We start from the raw sequence: 6,080 nt of genomic DNA, 5'->3' as shown, positions 1-6,080 counted from the left end.
TTATGCCATGAATTCATAAGGAATGGGTTCCAGCAGCTCAGGCTCCTTTCCATTGGTCTGACAAAGTGGGCTTCTCCGGGTGGAGCAGGCTGACGCTGTAGTTGAACCCAGGTACCCTTCTCTTTGGCTTCCTTCTTTTTCTGATCATTTTCCTTCACACGTTTCAAGAAGCTATCTCGGCTCTTAGAGTGCTTCATGTGTTCAATACGCACATTTTTTCTCTTGGCAAGAATCTTGCCCTTCACTTGTTTGTTTACAATAATGCCAACAGCATGCTGGGTAACACTGTAGACTCTTCCAGTTTTTCCATGCTAACATTTATGGGGCATTCCTTTTTGAACAGTACCCATTCCCTTGATGTCCACAATGTCACCTTTCTTGTAAATGCACATGTATGTGGGCAAAGGAACAACTCCATGTTTTCTGAAAGGCCTGGAGAACATGTACCAGGTACCTCGCCTCTTTCCTTTTGTGTTCGTCATCTTGGCGAATTACTGGAAGATGGCAGCTCCGACCAAAAGGAAGCCACCATAGCTCCTGACTGTAGTCTACTGACTGAGTTAATGCAGAGCTACTGCACTTGGGATGATGATTTCAGAGTAAACATTGAAAGGATTAGGTCATGGGTATCTTTGGAATGGTTATTTCCACTTGCAACTAAATATGAAGGTTATGATCCAATTGAAGTTATTAATGGTGTCTGGCTGAAGACACACAAAATTAAAAGAGCATTTAAGAAAGATTAAATGCATGGCATGCTTCAGGAAAAAACCAGGTAGAAGTCCTTTGACAAATTCCAAGTGGGAGGCTCATAGCCTTGAATGAGTCATATGATGGTGTATTAAAATGGAAAAAAAAAAAAAAAACAAAAGAATGTGAGAAAGAGCATGTGTGAATGACTATGAAGAATTTGGCTGGCTTCCATCCCTCTTTAGAAAAATGACTTTTCTTTATCAAACAGTGATTTGAGAATATGCATTCAATTTCTTTCTGAAACTATAAAAATATTTAAAAGAGGAAACAAACTCCATCAATCCTGTAAAATACCAAAGGTTGGCATCCATGAGTCAGAACTTGGAAGAGCTTCCTACAAAATATGTTGCTGATGAGACTGGATAGGGAGAAACAAAACTGGAGTGTCTACATTTAGCATAAGCAAAGCAAAAATTTGACTCAGATTATACAGAAATGAAACCCAGAAAATAACATCTTTTTTTTTTACTTTTATTTAGTAAATATAAACTTCCAAAATACAACTTTCAGATTATAGTGGCTTTATCCCCCCATAATCTCCCTCCCACCCACAACCGTCCCATCTCCCACTCCATCTCCCATCCCACTCACATGAAGATTAATTTTCAATTATCTTTATATTTAGAAGATCAATTTAATATATACTTGTGGGGAGCAGCCCGGACTGGACTGAGTTACTGGAATTAAGACTTATTCTATGCATCTGCTCTCCCACAATATGGCGCTGGGAGAGGAGTAAACAGCTTCTGCACAGCTGCCTCCAGTTCAACCAATAAACTGTAGGACTTGCTCCTGATTGGAGGAGAGCAGCGTACTCGGCGTGTGGGCAGCCGAGTTGGGATTGGCAGAGGAGGACTATAAAGGAGGAGAGAGACGGCACGCACCAGGAACATCTAAGGGGAACATCTAAGGGGAACACCTGTGCAGCCCCCGAGAAAGCCGGCCGGCGGTGTGCCGCTCCCCTGCGGAAGTGGGGAATGTGGCTAGGGGGAACTGCCCTTCCACGGAGGTGGAAGGGATAGTAGCCAACCCGGGAGGAACCAGCAGCAAACCCAGGGAGGGCTGAGCAGACGAAAGAACAGCGCAGGGTCCTGTGTCGTTCCTCCACGAAGAGGGGGAGCGACATATACTAAGTAAGGATCTCAACAGACTGCACCCACACAGAAACACAAAGTATAAAGTACTGTTTGAGTACTAGTTATGCCGTTAATTCACATAGTACAACACATTAAGAACAGAGATCTTACATGGGGAGTAAGTGCACAGTGACTCCCGTTGTTGATTTAACAATTGACACTCTTATTTATGACGTCAGTAATCACCCAAGGCTCTTGTCATGAGCTGCCAAGGCTATGGAAGCTTCTTGAGTTCGCCAACTCTGATCTTATTTAGACAAGGCCATAGTCAAAGTGGAAGTTCTCTCCTCCCTTCAGAGAAAGGTACCTCCTTCTTTGATGGCCCGTTCTTTCTGCTGGGATCTCACTCATAGAGATCTTTCATTGAGGTCAGAAAATAACATCTTAAATTCTGTATTGTAGGCCATCTTAATCATTTATGGTGGTATTAGGAGGCTGAAAAGCAGGGTAAATTGTATAATGGTGGATGAAGGGAAAATTTCAATCTTGTAAAGGCTTTGAGGAGTTCAAAAGGTGTTGGCACTCAATTTGTCTCTTAACTTCCCTCCAAACTTCTATAGGTATGGATACATGACAAGCAAGTCATGTCAAGGGAGACTGACAATGTAGAACTTTAAGAACAATATTATTATCAATAATAATTTATAAAATTTATTCAGATTTATGTGATTTTTGCCTAGCCTAATTTTGATGGGAATCCTATGCTCATGTAACCTCCTGGCCACTGGTAGGCTCACTGTCCTGCGTCTGTGATGTCTAGGCCCATCCCTTCCTCTGTGATACAACCCTAAGGAAACAACATCTTTGCTTTCCCTATAATGCCTCTCATCCTAGGCTTTGTGGGTAGCTTATTTTAATAAAAATTTGGTGGAACAGAAAGGAATTTCATGAAAGAAAAATATGACAGAATGATTTTTAAGATTAAACACTTAATACTAGAGCTGGCATTGTAGTGTAGAGGGCCTCTTAGGTCATCAGCATCCACGTCAGAGTGCCAGTTCTAGTCCTGAGTGCTCTCCTTCCTATGCACCTCCCTGCCAATGGGTCTGGGGAGGCAGCAGGAGATGGCCCAAGTACTTGAGTTCTTGCCACCCATGTAGGAGACCAGGATGGAGTTCCAACCTCTCGGCTTTGGTCTTGCCCAGGCCTGGCCACTGTAACCGTTTGGGAAGTGAACAAACATATGGAAGATGTCTCTTCCCTTCTCTCTCTCTCTAACTTATAAATACATAAATCTGAAAGAAAGATTCAATATTTAATACCTATTCTTTCTGATAGTCATAGGTTATTCGGAATTGTCTAGTTAACTGATATTTCTCATGAAGCCCTTATATTACATGTTCCCTTTCTTCTTCCTTCTCGGTTTGCTTTCCTGCCTACCTTTTTCTGCTCTCTGATACTACAGAAAAAAATCTTATTTATTTTTTGCATTAAGCAGTTTAAACATTTATATGATTTGAAATTTTCTAAATAATACACTATGGATCTCATACTTTGTTCATAAGACTGACCATTAACATTAGAGAAAATTCCCTTATCAAAAAAAATAAGTGCAATCACCTGTGGACAAAATTTTAAATATGTTTTAAAGATTTATTTATTTTATTTGAAAGTTATAGAGAGGCAGAGAGAGGTAGAGGTAGAGAGAGAGAGAGAGAGAGAGAGGTCTTCCATCTGCTATTTCACTCCCCAGATGCCTGTAACAGCCGGAGTTGTGCGAACCAAAGCCAGGAGCCAGGAGCTTCTTCCAGGTCTCCCACACATGGGTGCAGGTGCCCAAGAATTTGGGCCATCTTCTACTGTTTTCCCAGGCAATAGCAGAGAGCTGAATCAGTAGTGGAGCAGCCGGGACTGAAACCGGTGCCCATATCGGATGCCGGCACTGCAGGTGGTGGCCACAGCACCAGCCCCCAATTTTAAATATTTTTAAAGACATCTGCTACATACAGAAGAAGGAATTCATAAACTTTTTTTTCTACAAGCTGAAAATTTCAAATTCCTTGCAATAATTAGTAGACTGAATATCTCTATTAATCACACTAAAATCTCTAGGCATTATCAACATTTTTATTCCTATAAAGTACATTCAAATCTTTCATAAAGTACAAAATTTTAGACATCTTTTTCAAATCATGATAATATAAAAATCCCATTCCATAAAAAACAATGAGGGGCTGGTGCTGTGGCCACTGCCTGCAGTGGGTAAAGCCACTGCCTGCAGGGCTAGCACCCTATATGGGCACCGGTTTGTATCCTGGCTGCTCCACTTCCGAGCCAGCTCTCTGCTATGGCCTGGGAAAGTAGTAGAAGATGGTCCCTGCACCCATGTGGGAGTCCCAGAAGAAACTCCTGATTCCTGGCTTCAGATTGGCACAGCTCTGGCTATTGCAACCATCTGGCAAGTGATCCAGTGGATAGAAGACCTCTTTTTCTCTCTCTGCCTCTCCTTCTCTCTCTGTGTAACTCTGGCTTTCAAATAAACAAATAAATCTTAAAAAAAAAGAAAAAAAATTTTTTGACAGGCCGAGTGGACAGTGAGAGAGACAGAGAGACAGAGAGAAAGGTCTTCCTTTGCCGTTGGTTCACCCTCCAATGGCCGCCGCAGCTGGCGCGCTGCTGCCAGCGCACTGCGCTGATCCGATGGCAGGAGCCAGGTACTTCTCCTGGTCTCCCATGGGGTGCAGGGCCCAAGCACTTGGGCCATCCTCCACTGCACTCCCTGGCCACAGCAGAGAGCTGGCCTGGAAGAGGGGCAACCGGGACAGAATCCGGCGCCCCGACCGGGACTAGAACCCGGTGTGCCGGCGCCGCTAGGTGGAGGATTAGCCTAGTGAGCCGCGGCACCGGCCTAAGAAAATTTTTTATTTAATGGATTTACTCAAAGCAACCAAAGGGAAAATGCATTTTAAATAACATTTGAGAAGGCATATTATCTGAGAAATGGAGAGGGGGTCTAAGTTGTGGGAAAATAGCTTTATTATGAGATCGTTACTATAAAGCTTTTATCTTCTTCTCCAAAGCTCTTAGATCAAAAAGAAAATCAAATGTGAAATTAGAGACCAGGTAGAAAATAAAAACAACACTGTAATAATAAGATATATCTTAAGTTATGTGACCAAAGTTGTACTCTGAGGCAAATTCATAGCTTGTCTTTTTTATTCATAAATGAAAAATGTGATAAACTAAACATCAAACCAGTAAGTCATAAAAGGATATTAAAATACACTTGAATTAAGAAGAGAAGAGTAATTATTATAGGTAAAAACATAATGAATTTAGAAAACAAATAGAATTGGATTAAACATATCTATAATACAGCTCTTTGAAATAATTAAAAATGGACAAAAACTTGCACAGTTATAACAGAGAAAAGTACAAAGCCCATAAACATATAACACAGATAATTGAAGTATAATGATAGATGACTGAAAGTATGATAATATATTGTAACTGGAAGATTTCTCAGGCAGTAGTATTAAGATAAACCTAAAATGTGCTAAAAAGCTTGCCAAATTAAATAGCAATTGAAAGTCATTGTCATGGCTGGCACCGCGGCTCAATAGGCTAATCCTCCGCCTGCAGCGCCAGCACCCTGGGTTCTAGTCCCGGTCAGGGCACCAGATTCTGTCCCGGTTGCCCCTCTTCCAGGCCAGCTCTCTGCTGGGGCCCGGGAAGGCAGTGGAGGATGGCCCAGGTCCTTGGGCCCTGCACTCCATGGGAGACCAGGAGAAGCACCTGGCTCCTGGCTTCGGATCAGCGAGGTGCGCTGGCCGCAGTGGCCATTGGAGGGTGAACCAACGGTAAAAAGGAAGACCTTTCTCCCTGTCTCTCTCACTGTCCACTCTGCCTGTAAAAAAAAAAAAAAAAAAAAAAAAAAAAAGTCATCGTCACAAAAATCTGGACTCAGAGCCTTTTGGGAAAAATTCCTTGTTTTTATAAGTAAACATTTTTTCTAGGTTATGTTATTGTTTTCTACAACATAGAGAAAGAAGTAGCCCATTTTTTTTGTAACACACATACAACATGTTGGAAAGAAAAAAATTATTAGCACTTATAATTATGCACATATTCAAAATAAGGAATTACATCATTATGTCTGTTACATATGAGAGGCCAGGAATTTGGATTGTGTGCCTACATTGGGCCCCACAGATGAAACCAATATAGAGTTTAATTACAGTAACTGAGTAA

At 41.7% G+C, this 6,080-nt stretch overlaps 1 pseudogene; it reads right to left on the bottom strand.

The window, feature by feature from the left end:
• On the bottom strand, window positions 1-506 carry LOC108178905 (large ribosomal subunit protein eL21-like; annotated as a pseudogene).
• Window positions 507-6,080: the final 5,574 nt, after the last annotated feature.

This window comes from Oryctolagus cuniculus, chromosome 15 (assembly GCF_964237555.1).
Source record: "Oryctolagus cuniculus chromosome 15, mOryCun1.1, whole genome shotgun sequence".
Classification (NCBI taxonomy): Eukaryota; Metazoa; Chordata; class Mammalia; order Lagomorpha; family Leporidae; genus Oryctolagus; species Oryctolagus cuniculus.
Note: the sequence above shows the minus strand (reverse complement) of the source record. Positions and strands in the feature narration are given on the sequence as shown.